This window comes from Psammomys obesus, unplaced genomic scaffold, assembly GCF_907164565.1.
Source record: "Psammomys obesus unplaced genomic scaffold, mPsaObe1.curated_primary_1811, whole genome shotgun sequence".
NCBI classification, from domain to species: domain Eukaryota; kingdom Metazoa; phylum Chordata; class Mammalia; order Rodentia; family Muridae; genus Psammomys; species Psammomys obesus.
In genome coordinates, this window is record NW_026596095.1 from 20,758,433 (window position 1) to 20,770,929 (window position 12,497).

At 43.8% G+C, this 12,497-nt stretch overlaps 1 protein-coding gene across 2 annotated transcripts in view; it reads right to left on the minus strand.

Moving 5' to 3' along the window:
* Tet2 (tet methylcytosine dioxygenase 2) overlaps nt 1-9,485 on the minus strand; it is an 80,168-nt gene extending 70,683 nt beyond the window's left edge. Inside the window, exon 1 of one of the 2 annotated variants that reach the window (XM_055628163.1) lies at nt 9,342-9,485. The gene's annotated coding sequence lies outside the window, so the exon portion shown is untranslated. The remainder of the gene's footprint in view (nt 1-9,341) is intronic. The other variant, XM_055628165.1, reaches the window with a different exon arrangement.
* Between the last annotated feature and the right edge of the window lie 3,012 nt (nt 9,486-12,497).

Consider the following 12,497-nt stretch of genomic DNA (forward strand, 5'->3'; position numbering starts at 1 on the left):
ACACACACACACACACACACACACACACACACACACACACACACACAAAGCGAGGCTCAGCTTTGGTAAGTAAACTTCCAATTGGGCACGCCTCAAGGAAACACCTTGATCTTGAGGTCATGACCCAGTCAGGGCCAGACAGGGGATTTCTGACTATTCATTAAGGGGGTGGGTACCTGGCCCCTGACACACAAAGGCTCCTCCCCCCCAGTGGTTGCCTAAGTGTTTGTAAACAGAGCTGCCAGGAGCACCGGCCCACGTGGCCAACTGACAGGGTCCTGTTAAACAGAAGACTTGAATGCTTCAGTGGCACACAGAAACCTACTCCGTTAGCCATAAAAATGTGTGTGTGGATGGCAAGGAATCCACGCTAATAAGCATTTGGTTTATCTTTACTCATTCATGTAAGTTTAAATCACTTTAAAATAAAATATATTGGAGCCAAAGAGATGGCTCAGTATTTAAGAGCACTAGCTGTTCTTCCAAATGACTAGAGTTCAACCCCAGAACCCACATGTAACCTCACAATAATCTGACTTAAGTTCTAGGGGAGCTGACACCCTGTTTTGGCCTCTTTAGGCAAGCACGTGGTACATATACACATATGTGCAGGCAAAAACTCAGACAAAAATAAAATTAAAATAAACTTTAAAATTTTTAAAATGACATGTTGTATCTCTAATTTTTTACATCTTTATTTATTACTTTAATATATATGAGTCCTCTATCTGCATGTACATCTGAATGCCAGAAGAGGGCATCACATCACATTATAGATGGTTGTAAGCTACCATGTGGGTGCTGGGAATTGAACTCAGGACCTCTGGAAGTGTAGCCAGTGCTCTTAGCCGCTAGGCCATCTTTCAAGCCCCAATACATCTCTTAACACTTGAAATATACATGTTGTAGAAATGACTTCAAATTAGATGTGGGAAAAAAATCTATTGCATATAAATTTTTTTTCCAATTGAAAAAAAAAAGAACGTTTAAAAAAAAATCAGGTTTGGGGATTTAGCTCAGTAGCACAGCACTTGCCTAGCAAGCACAAGACCCTGGGTTACATCCTCAGCTCTGGGAAAAAAAAAAAAAAAGTAACTGGTAAAAGGAAAGATCATTTAAGCTAGAGGAAGTTTAGTTCCCAAAGCTAATGGCCAATTTTCAGTAGTAATCAAACTCAAACCATTGAAAACGGGGATCATCAGCCAAGCCATTGGTATGGGGAACCAGCCACAGAAACGTCTAATGTTTTCTGCCAGTGTTTCCTAATTAATTAGAGATTTCTAAATTAAAATACAATGTTGTTTGAATGTCAACCTAAACATAATGTAGTGTCACAGAACACACACACACACACACATTTAGTTGATATCTGCATAAGAACAGGCAGGATTTGGAGTATAAACTTTAAAATATGTCCTTTCTTCCAAAGATATGTGTGTGTGTGTGAGAGAGAGAGAGAGAGAAAGAGAGAGAGTGTATGTGGTTTCACTAAAAAAAAAAATGTGTGTTAATTGTTTTGAAGTTGCAGGAGTTCATTCTTCCCTCATATCTGACAAGCATTTATTCATGGTGTGTCTCCTTTCATCAATGTTAAAATACGAATGTAAGTGACTTAACATTCACTTCAAGATTCTTGCCTGAACCTGACAGTTGATCGGCCAACTTTATTTGCAGAAAAGGTTTCTCATCCGGATGCATGCAATAACACAAACAGAAAGCTAGCATCCTAGAGTAATTGCAGGGTGGTGAAAATTGAGCCATTTATTGCAGAAGTCCTGAAAGGCACAAAGAATTGAGATCTTGCTACAGCCAACACTCAACATGAAGATTCTGAAACTTGAGCAAAGAAACTTTCTGCAGCAGTGGGGCCTTGCAGAGAAGACAGACAAGAAGCAGGTGGGCAGGAGCAGGTCAGTGTGCTGAGGACAGGCCCCAGCTAGGGCTGGGCACAACTGTCCACCTTCGAGGATTAAGGTCTTGTTCTAATGGGTGACCTTCTAATTGCAGACAGAGAAGAAAAAGAGAAGGGTAACTCAGATATCATTTCACGTCACCTGGCTTCCACTGTCATTATTTAGGACACATTTATATTTTTAATACAAAAAAAAAAAAAGAAAGAAAAGAAAAACTGAGAGTTCTGTGGACAGTTTCCAATAAATTGTAATATTCTGTGAAGAAAGGAAGCAATTTGATAAGCTACATTTTACCAATGCCCATGAAGCCATGACAATGACAGTTACTATGGCTGCAGTATCCACAGAACAAACTTTGGTACCTCAGAAAACTCACAGTAGCAAAGACCAAAGCACAGCATAGCATACCTTAATGGAAGGCGGAATCTACCTGTGCCTAGCCACAGGCAGGGCTCTCTGATGAGGATAGCCCATCAGCAAAACTCATGATCCATTGTTTCTTTTAAATATGTTCTATTTTCCTCAGAAATTATTTTAAAAAGTAAAGTTCAAAATATCAACAACAGGGGCTGGAGAAATGGCTCAGTGGTTAGGAGCTCTTGCTGTTCTTCTGGAGGGCCTAGGTTTGGTTTCCTAGAGTGGCTCACAATTATCTGTTCCTCTAGTTCCAGGAGACCCCTCCTGTGACCTCCACAGACATCAGGCACACACCCGGTACACAGACATACATGCAGCCAAAACGCTCATACAGATACAATTAATCTTAAAAAAAAAAAAATCAAGTATATCACAGATACAATCTGATACTCAGGAGGCCGAGGCAGGATGACCAAGGTTTCAAGGCTAAACAGGGCATAATGGTACATGCTTGTAATCCTAGCATTTGGGAAGCTGAAACAGGAACATTTGGTTTCAAAGCTAGCAGAAGAAAGACACTCTGGAAGAGATGGGGGAGAGAGAGAGAAGAGACAGGAATGACTAGGCCATAGCAGGCTACATCAAGTTTCAGGTTAGCCTGGGCTACATAGTAAGACAAAAACAACAAATCAAAATACTCCAATTTTGCATGGGAAAAATAAATTTTTGGAAGTTTATAAAAGTAAAAACAGAGTACTAAAAAGTAGTGAGTAACTAAAAACTACCATGATTGGACTATAAAATCTACCTCCAGTACCAGATCACCAAAGTACCAGGAGAAGCCAGGAAGTCGGGTGCAATGCTAATGTCTACCATGCCAGCTCACGAGAGCCAGAGGCAGAGGTCAAGGGTGAGGCCAGCGTGGTCTACATGCTCTACATGGTGAGGTCCTGTCTTGAAAAAAAAAATCAAACTTAAGAAACTGACTGTGCCCAGTTATTTTCAGGTAGATAAGACCCCAGAATTGTCTAGTAATTTCTTACTAAAATATTCGCTCTAGAGATGTCATTTCTAGATCTGACTGTACGTTCAGCATCCACTTAAACAATGGTAGCCAGTTTTACAGACAGTCCTTTTATTATTTCTTAGGCTCCACCTTCTGAACTAACTGCAAAAGGCTACATAACTGGATATATTTTTTTCTAAAATAAAATAGTATAATACATAATGGAGAATCATGCCCGGCTTCTCTGTGCTCAAAATTATGTGATAAAATGGAATAGAACCAAGTATACATGGGGATGAATGAGTACAACCAAACTGGAGAAGGTCAAGTAAGACAGACAGACATGCATGGCAGCACACATCTATAACCCATACACACAGGAGGCTGAAGTAGAAGGAAGCCATCATGGACTATGTAGCGGGACCCTGACTCCAAAAAGAAAGACAAGAAGAATTGGATGTGATAGCTTATGCCTGTAATCACAGCACTGGTGAGTGTGACTCTATCTTGATAACAACCACCAAGGAGAAACAAACAAACCAGTTTGTCTCAGTGGAAAAAGGATTGCTTAGCATCTTTGGCACTGTACCACAGTTGTGCAAAATGTTATCACTACAGGAGACCAGCTGGTGTGCACAGGATCTGTCTACATTACTTCGTGCAGCTGCAGAGACTCTACAATCTCAACAAAAGTTTCAATTAAAAACATGTAATCCCAGCATAAATTGACTAAGAACCACTAAATCTTTATCTTGAAGATGGGTAGCTTTAACTGGAGTCATTCATTACCGTTTCCTGTAGAAGTTACATTAAGGAAAAAAAAAAAAAAACAACATCACTAACTACTCACCATGGCCTCTTACACTATTTTTGCTATTATGCTTGGAATACAAATGACACATCTAGTTAAAAAAAAAAAAGTTTTTACTAGATTCTTCTAGTGAATAAACAAATATAGAAATCTGCAACTTCTCCACAGACAAAAGAAATCTAATTTAAAAGAAACACTCACAGTATTTTTAGTACAACAACAAATTTATTTCATGCCCTAAATTATCCTTCAAAAATACTTCATCCCAGTTTAGTCCTCTCTGATTTTACTTCTCAGAATTTTTAGAATATAATTTCACACCAATCTTTCACAAAAATCTTTAGTGAGCTTTGAGTCTTAGTTTCTTAGATAGGCATGGTAAGGCACCCTGTTACCTCAGCAATCAGAAGATAGAACCAAGAGGACCACAGCAGGTCTGAGGCCAGCCTGGGTTGGACATTAAGTACCAGGCCAGCCAGGGCTCCATGACAAGACCTTATCTCAAACAAGAGATAAAGAGATGGCCCACCAGTTAAGATCACTTTTCCAGGACCTGGGTTCATTTCCCAGCACCCACATGTAGATCAAGATCTTCTGTAATCCCAGACCCAAGGGATCTGATGGTGCCTCTTCTGGCCTCTGCCAGCACTACAGGAACATAGTGCAATAAACAGGAACATATACACATAAAAATAATTAAAATAAAACAAGCACACAAAACATATCTTTAAAACTGCAGGTTAAGATTATTGAATGCATTTTCTAAAACCCACTATTCTGCTTACTAAAGAAGAGAACATTTAAATACTTCTTTTGCTTATAAATTTCTGATCTCGGATTTTCCATTTTTTTAAGATTTATAATTTTTTTGAGACAGGGTGTCTCTACATAGCCCCTGGCTGTCTTGGAATCTACTATGTGTACCAAACTGGTTTCAAACTTGCAAAGATCTTCTTGCTTCTGCCTCCTGGATGTGAGGGTTAAAGGTATGTACCATCACATCCTGCCTGAGATTCAGATGTCTGCAAAGGCTGAACTACTTGTTGGAATCCTTGGATCTGTAGTTAGTCGGTGTTTGTAAGCCAACTGATGCAGGTGCTAGAATTCAAATTCCCATCTTTATGATTGAGCAAAGTGTCCTAACTGCTGAGCCATCTCTCCAACCCCTCAAATACCTTTTATAACAAGTGAGGAATATCAAGTGAGACTTGGCTACATGGGAAATGGCAACTCAAAAAGCCAATTTTATTGAGAAAGATGATCTCTCTCTCTTAAGCCTGGACTTTTCTGCAACGTCCATTCTATAAAAGCAGTTGGAAACAAGCAAGTGCAGAGTGCACACAATTCTTCCTGCTTGTGGTCATGTTGACACTCGTGCTCGGCTCGGCTCCACCTCCCCACCTGCTGGAGCCCTGCATTCACCAACAGATGCACTGTAGAACCTCATTCAGCAATGTCACAGCATTCACTGAGTTTTGGCAGTAAACTGTAGTAGAAACCAGAGCGCTAGACCCAAGTAAATACTGCGTGTTTGGCGAAAATCACTGTGGCTGTGTTCTTCAGCACTGTTTCCAAGATAACCACCAGCTCTGCTTGGCAACTGGACGCTCCCACAGCCAAGGCTCCAACTGTAAAGTTGGCTTGCAAGACACTTTCCTGCTGCTGGCTTTGGTACTGGTGCTGCCCCTAGGAATTACTAGTCAATGGTGGCATAATCCTTGAGAAAGCATGATTTTAATGAATCAATACTTTCCCATTCAAAAAACAACTATACTATGTCTTTAAGGAATAAGCTATCTGAGATGAAATTTGGGGATGCGAGATGGCTTAGCATTTAAGAACACTCACTGCTTCTGGCAGAGGATCCAGGTTCTGAACAGCGCCCAGGTGGCAGCTTACAAACTACCTAAGCCCAGATCTAGGGATTCAACCTCCTCTTCTGCCCTCCAAAGGTACCAGACATGCATGCAGAACACATACATACAAGCAAGCAAACTCTCATATGCATAAAACAAATAATTTTTTTATAAATAACAATTGAAATATCAGATATACTAAAATATTGATCTTTCGCATCAAATATCGTCATCTTTTCTTTTTGAGTACTAAGATTACAGATTTGAGACACCATTACCCAGTTCAAACATTTTCTAGGACATTTTATTTGATGATAATTTCATTTAAAAAATCTGACTGATATGCTTAGGTACTTAGATGTGTCTATGATTCATGAAAAGGATTTCCAAATGAGCCTAGCAAACAGCAGCTCTTGGCTGACAACAGGGTTGAGGCGGAGCGTAGAGCAACTGATGGGGAATCTCTAGCTTCAACAAGTGAAACCAAAACAAACACAAGCACAGCATCCAATAAGGACTGGGGAAGTCATCCTAGGCTGTCCAAAGCAGGTGTGCACACTTGCTCTGGAAGTGATGGTGATGCCAGTAAGCAGGGCCATATGTCACCACATGGAAGCTATACCATCCTCCTAGTTCCTGGCACAGACTGAAACAACCGCACACCTACTGAAAGCCTTAAAGAATATCTGACAAGTAAAGGAGTTTAGACAAATCAAAGTGTCATTCCGAGTTAATTTTTCATTAGTTCAAGATGCAAATAGACAAAACGATGCATTTTTAAAGCTGCCAAATCCAGTTATTATTTAATTTTTTTTATAAAGTAAAACCAACTAACTCTTAAGCACTGCTAGAATACTTAGGTGGTACTTTTGCACATTCAGTAAATGAACTAAATGAACAGTTTTTGTAATCTCTTCATCACATGTTTGTTTAAATAATTTCTCTAAGAAGTGAGGAAGTGTTTTTTTATTGAATGTTCAATAATATACAAAATTTCCCTGAAACCCCTAAAATAATATTAATTAGTGACTGTTTTCAGCATGAAACTAAGATGCACAAAATCCCAAGAGTCTAAATTCCATGACAGAAAAGAGTAGGCCTCCATGCTAACATTAAAAAAATAAGCCAAGTAAAATATTCTTATTGATCATAATGGAAAACACTCTTGAGTAGTTTGAGGACATAAAATATCACAAATCTGAAAAGTTGCCCCTCAAATAAGTCATGACACACCAGTCTACTAGTCAAATAAATTACTTATGTTTAAGCCTAGATTGCTGGAATGATTGACCTTAGTTTTCTCAACCAACAATAAGCATTTATGGAAAAAAAAAAAAACCAAACAAACAACTCTGTATTTTCTCTATTACTTTAGGACAAATCAGGGCCAATGAACTGCTTCTGTTCAGGTATGAGTAATGTTTCTCCCTTCTGGTCATGTGGGTGAGGCCCTGGTACAAGTTTATAGCAAACTTAGCCATGTCACTGAAAACCAAAACACAAACTTGTAAAGTGAACTACTGAGGATCTGGAAGTTGGGTGTATACAGTGACATGCCTCTCTTCCCTACCTTGTAATCAAATCAGCCCTTGCTGATCTTAAAATTGACCCCCAATCTTTCAAACACTGTACTGCTTAATAACAGCTGACAATTAATATTTATTGTGTTGTAATTTATAGTGCACTCAAAATACTTTATAAAACACACATACAAACATGAAGAGGAATTTAACTCCCCTTTAGTATTTCTACTTTCCATTAAAATGCAAATGTAATGATTTCATTAACCAGGAAACAATACCCACAGTCTTAAACCAAACCAATATATTTTCCCTCCCAGTGAATCTCAACTTCCCCTTAACATGAAATCTTATCCTTATGCTGGTTCTATCCTGATGAATTCGGAGTATGAATTTTGTCATTATAATCCTTAACTAGAGCAAAGTACCATGTGTGTGACTTGTGATTTTAAGTCCACGGATGTATTCTGCTCTACCTAGATAGGCAAACACCAAAACATTTCACTAAATTTTAAACAAAACAAAATAAAAACAAACAAACAAAATAACCCAAGCTAATTCCAATCCAGATCATTAATCAGCAGACAGAAAAATAGCTTTTAACAATCAAAAGTCTATCATGAAGGCATTAACCAGCAAGTAGCATGTCTTCTTAACTCGACCTGCCCTGGAGTCTGTCCAGGCCACACTTGATTTAGCCACACGTAGAAAACTCTCCATAGAAACCCTTTCTAACAGTAAGCAAAGCAAGTCTAGTGAAGAGAACCAAGATTGAGTGGAGAGTGGGGAGGTGTGTGTGTGAACGACCAAATAAAAGAGTAGATGCCAGAGTTTAAGGAAATTTGGGGTGGACTGTGAGGGATCTTGGCTAGGATTGGGTTTCATTTCTTTGGGCGCCCCTGACCTTGCCTTCTCCAACTCTCCAACGCTTCGCCCGCCCCCTCCCCCGGCCTGCGCCTGCCTTTGTGTGTGCCTGTCACTTACCGGGGTAACAGAACGAAGCTGATTCGGGGGCAACACAAAGCCAACACAAGGATTTGCACAGATTTTCTCACACACATTTCTTAAACTGGAAGGCAGCCCACGCAGAGCTTGTGAACCCTGAGAAAAGTGGGTTCTGGTCTTGTTTGGGGGAGCAGAGAAACTATTCTTTCCTCTCTCACTCAGCGCCACTAACAAAACGCGCGGACTACAGAGAAAAGAAGAAGAAGAAGAAAAAACAACAACAACAACAAAAAAACCTCCACATAGTGGATCTTGAATCCACTCACTGTGACATTTGTCTTGTGTAGTCGCCCAGAGAGGGACAAATGTGCTGGAAGCCGGAGACACAAACCCACAGGACCCAAACAAACATCACTGGAGAGAAAAAGAGTCAAAAACACCGGGTCCGTGTTCTTTCCGGGGTGTCTGAGGAGGAACGAGGGGCTCCCAGGACTTACACTGAGGACGGGGGGAAAGAGGATCCAAGGGGGAAGCGGTGGTCCCCCCAACACGAACTCTTTCAGAAAGGCAGCCCCAGGAAAACACTCACTTTCCCGAGACCCAAAGGCCGGGAGAGCGGCTGGTGGGAGGTACAAAGGTAAGTTTTCGGGGTGCTGTGGGGGGACACGCATTAGCAGGAAGAAGGGAGCCCAGAAGTGCAGGCTGCAAGAGAAGAGGGTGCTGAATGAAAACTCTATTTGTCAGCCATGTTGAAGAAGCTCCAGTAATTTGTGAGGCTTCCCCCTTCCCTCTTGGTATTTGTGGGTGACATGACAGTCCCCTCCAGGCCGAGAGCAAGAGGGGAGGGCTGGAAAGGGACCGTTCGGAGGCCGAAAAGAGTGGGGGGGAGAGAGAGGGGAAGAGGGCGACAGGCGCGGACAGCAGCGCTCTGACCTGGTTCTGGTCCCTCAGCCTGGCAGTCCGCCGCCGTCGCAGCCGGGTCTCCTTTCTAACAAATCCTACAGGGCAGCCATCTTGCTTCCTTCTGCTCCTCTACGAAAGCAGCCTCGCCTCCGCATCAATATTCATAAGGCAGTTTGACGTCTGTTCTCCCGGCTCGGCGGGGCCGGCTCTCGGGCGGCCGCCGAGGGGGCGGACGTGACTGGCATGCGAGCGGCGCGGGCGCGGGCTGGGCGCACGCTCGTTCGCGGGGGCGCGGCGGGGGCCCCCGGGGGCTGGGCGCTCGCTCCCTCGCTCGTTCGCGGGGGGCTCGGGGCCTCCTCTCCTCCTCGGCTCCGCCCCGGCCTCTCCGCGGAACCCCCCCCCCAGCCCGCCGGCTGCGCCCCCCGCCCTCTCCACCCCCCCGTCCCCCGAGGGGCCGCTCGAGCACTCGGAAACTCTGCGTCCTCCCGGGTGCCCTCCGGAGTGCCCTCCTGGGTGCCCCCCCCCCGGGCCGGCCCCGCGGCTCCCGCTCCCCGCACCCCACCGGGTCGGGTTCCCCGCTCGCCCCCCGCCACCCTCCCTTCCCAGCCGCCCGGCCAAGCCGCTCCCCATTTCTCCAAGGCCGTGCCCGGAAAGCTCGGGGGGCCCCCCGCGCGTTACAGACTCCAACAGGGCTGCAAAGCGGCGGCGCCCGGCTTCTCCCCGCCCAGGCCCACCTTCTGTTTACTTTGGCCACGTGGGCTGCGCAGGGGGGCAGTGTCACCGAGCCAGCAGGAGTTGGGTCTCTGAGCCCCTGCTTGTCACTAAGGAAATCAGCCTGCAGTTTCTAAGGCTCAAGTCGCCCCCGTAAGTTCCTCTATTTTGCACAAATTTCCACTCAAGTACAGTTAAATAATGAAGAAACCGCCTGTGGGAAGCTGAATTCGGAACCAGCGGCGCTCAGTTTTCCCTGAAGTTCAAGGCTTGTGCACACCAGCTCTTCGATTGGCCATTTTCGCTTTTCCTGCTGAGTCGTTTTACTTATGTTTTTTTAATGTTCCTTTTGGTAACCATTAACTTTTGAAGATGAGATCAAGACAAACCCACGGGAATAATGAGACAGAAGTTCAGAGAGTGTGCGTGCGCACTCACCCACCCTCACATCTTTAAGTTTTCCCGTCACTGGAATCTAAATTTTGAGTAGGTAGTTTGGGAACCTCTTCCATGGGATCAGTTGCGACCACAGCAACCTGAGGTCAACCTAAACACCATTAGATTGTCTGTAGACCGTTTTTTTTTTTTTTTTTTTTTTTTTTTTTTTTTTTTTTTTTTTTTTTGGCGAGTGCATCCGTGTGTGTGTGTGTGTGTGTGTGTGTGTGTGTGTGTGTGTGTGTGTGTACGCGCGCGTTCTGAGTCAGCCCTGGCACACAGTCACACAGTCAACACTAAAGAGGAAGGCAGAGTGTGGGAATTTACCAATAGAATAAAGGCGCTCTTCTTTCAAGCCTATGGGTGTAAAGGTAAAAGAAATTACATAAAGTAATCCTCTGACCTACCTACACATGTGTGCTGTGGCATGCACCCATAAATACACAACTCTCACTCTCAAACAGAGAGAGAGAGAGAGAGAGAGAGAGAGCGAGAGAGAGAGAGAGAGAGAGAGAGAGAGAGGAGGCTGTGACATCTTCCCTTCGTTTCATGAAATGAAAACACTTCTTTGTGAACTGTCCTCAGGTAAGTGCACAGACTCACAGCCGAGGCCGGGAGCTTCATGTGTCACACTGTCACTGAGAAGAATGCTTGCAGTAAGTTCTAAGGAAACACTGTTTCTTCCAGTTAGAAACAATTATCGAGGTGTGATCTCACAAGCCAGTAATCAGCATTTAGCTAGGCTCTACGGCAAGACCTTATTTCTGAATTAATTACTTCCTTTTGAGGCTGGGTCTCACTGTGTAGCCCTGGCTCAGCCAGAACTATGTAGACCAGGCTACCTTAAAACTCACAGGGATCAGCTTGCCTCTGCCTCTCAAATGCTGGCATTAAAGGTGTGCTCCAGCCATGCCTGGCCTTTAAATATATATATTTGTTTATTAAATTACTAATTAATCATATTTGTATGAGTGTTTTGCTGGCATGTATGTCTGTGTACCATGTGTGTGACTGGTGCCCAAGGAGATCAAGACAAGGAGGCCAGTTACAGATGGTTGTGAGCTGCCATGTGGGTGCTGGGGACTGAACCGAGGTCCTCTTACCCACTGAGCCAGCTCAACAGGCCCTTTGTTTTTGTTTGTTTGTTTGTTTGTTTTTGATTGTTTACCAAACATCCCCAAGCGTTTGTTGAGTTCATGTGTAAATCCAAAAGTGCCCACTAGTGACCAGGCCGAAAACAGCCACACTTTTCCAGTTGAGAATCCCTCCAAAGCAGAGGCATTCTCCGATCTAAGTTTTGCCAGAGACAGCCTCTGAAGCCTCAGCGAGTGTCTACAGTACCCTTGGGAGCCCTGTTAGGGACCTGAGGACTATCTAGGCAGACCTGTGGTTTTGTCCTGGGCCCTTTCCTACGTTTTTGCCTTCTCTGCTCAGAGGATCTCAGGCCATGGTGACAGGCCTGTGATGTAAGTACTCAGGAGCTGTGGGCTGAAGGGTGATCTGCTCATGGTCATAATTGGCCACACTGAATTCTAGGCCAGTCTGGGATACGTGAGTCCCTGTCTTCAACAGAGTGCCCAATCAGAAACCCAAAATTCCCTTTGAGGTTCTGGGGTCTTTCCTCGGTTATTCAGCATTTCCTGTCTAATGCACTGACTAAAAGAACACCCAGGATTGCCCAGGAGTAGGGGTCCCATCCTGCCACAACCTGTACCTACAGGGGAGGGCAGCAGGTGATCCACAAGTGCTGACCTCCACCTTGAATTACCTTTCAGGTCAGGCTCTCTGGGAGTTTTTGGAAGGCTGACCAGCAGGTAGGTGTTAGAGGTGCTTGCCACTCCAGTCAGGCAACCTGGGTTAGATTCCCAGAGTTCTCATGGAGGTAGAAAGAGAGGGCTGACTCAGCAGGTTGTCATAAGACCTCCACAATTGTGCTGATACAGGTACACACACACACACACACACACACACACACACACACACACACACACATCTCATTTTTCAAGTAAGGTATGTGGATACATGAGTGTTGAGTGCATA